We start from the raw sequence: 1,894 nt of genomic DNA on the forward strand, positions 1-1,894 counted from the left end.
TGTTGCGGAGGTCATGCCCAAGCTGCGGAAGCTTCTGGACCTGTGTCGGGAGACTGGATTCTTCCTACGGTTAGACAAGAGTGAGTGGTTCAAGCCAGAGGTCTCGTACCTGGGCCACGTTGTCGGCAAGGACGGGATCCTCGTCCAGGAGAAGAAGGTCAAGCAGATACTGGCAGCACCCCGGCCGACGTCGAGAAAGGAGCTGCAATCGTTCTTGGGCCTAGCGGGCTACTTACGAAACTTCATTCCGCACTACTCCACGATAGCTGGAGGGCTGTTCGACTTACTGAGGAGGGGCAGGTCGTTTACGTGGCTGCAGCAGCATCAGCGAGCGTACGAAAGGTTCAAGGACGCAGTGGCGTCGACCGTCAAGTTGCATCCCCCCAAGCCCGAAGGCGAGTACGTGATATACACGGATGCCTCAGAAACGAGCGTGGGAACAGTGTTGATGCAGCGACAGGGTGAAGTCGAGGTGCCGATAGAGTTCGCCAGCAAGAAATTCAGCGACACCGAGAGTCGGTGGGACACACGCGAGAGGGAGCTATTCGCCGCTAAGTGGGCGATAGACCAATGGAGGGACTATGTGAGTCTGTCACCGTGGTGACGGACCATAACAACCTACGGTACCTGGTGAACGTGGACAAGGGGAAGGTGTTCCGGTGGGCCCTATACCTCAGTCAGTTCGACTTTACATCTCGAGAGAACAGAACAACGTCGCGGACTGGCTGAGCCGCTATTCGGCGATGACGGGTGACTGCGACGAATTGTCGGACAAGATGGCCCTCCGTGTGGGTGTGGTGAGGCGATGTAAGCCCCTGGCCATACCACCCTTGCCGACCGAGGGGGAGTTCAGGGACGCGTACGCACGGCTACCGCGTGCCGGGGTCAGTGGCACGCGCCCCGAAGGCAGGTGGATAGTGGATGTTAGGAACGGGAGGGTGTTCGTGCCAGAGGAACTGCGGTCACGAGTACTGGTTAACTTCCACTACGGCCCCAGTGGGCACCTGGGTGTAACGCGCACGAAGAGGAGAATACAATCCCTGTTCTCCTGGCCTGGGCTGAGCAAGGATGTAGAGAACATGGTTCGAGACTGCCTAATATGTACGCGAGTGAAAAGACCGCCCGTGGCGGCACATGAGGTGCCGTCGGGGTCCTTGGGTGCGGCGAGTGCGCTAGATATCGTCTCCCTAGATCATGTCGGCCCGCTCCATTTCGGACCGGACCGGTGGTGGATCCTGGTTGTGATTGATCACGCGACGAGGTACATGGTGGCGAAAATTGCCACCGGCATGACGGCCGCGGAGACCTACCGCCAGTTCTACGCGCACTGGGTGTTGCACTTCGGGATCCCGAAGGCCGTATTGACCGACAACGGGACGAGTTTTAAAGGGGAATTCCACCAGTACGTGACCGCGCTCTTAGGCTGCCGGCATCTCACCTCAGCCCCGTACCGGCCCCAGGGCAATGGGATCAACGAATCCTCGCACCAGGGTTTGAAGGCAATGCTTGAGGCGATGTGGCAGGAGGGGAGGCACGAGGTCGACTACGCTCTCGAGGCAGCAGTGACCACGCATAACACAACTCCGCATACCAGTACGGGAGTGAGCCCGTACGAGGCCCTGTTCGGTCGTCCGCCGAACATAGCGCAGTGCCAGGGGTGGACTTTGGTGCCCGGAGAACCGGGACGACGGCAAATGCTGGATCGCCTCGCCCAAGAGAGGATGACAAGGATCCTACTGAAGGATAGGCCGATTGAGCCCGAGCTGAGGAGGGAACTAAAGGTGGGTGACGTAGTCGTGCTGCTAATGGACGAAGGATCTGCGGCCGCGGGACTCGGGGGAAGCGAGACTCCTAAGTGGATGTCGCCGCAGTGGTCGCTCCCGTGCAGGGTGAG

This window comes from Gregarina niphandrodes, assembly GCF_000223845.1.
Source record: "Gregarina niphandrodes unplaced genomic scaffold scaffold00016, whole genome shotgun sequence".
Taxonomy (NCBI): Eukaryota; Apicomplexa; class Conoidasida; order Eugregarinorida; family Gregarinidae; genus Gregarina; species Gregarina niphandrodes.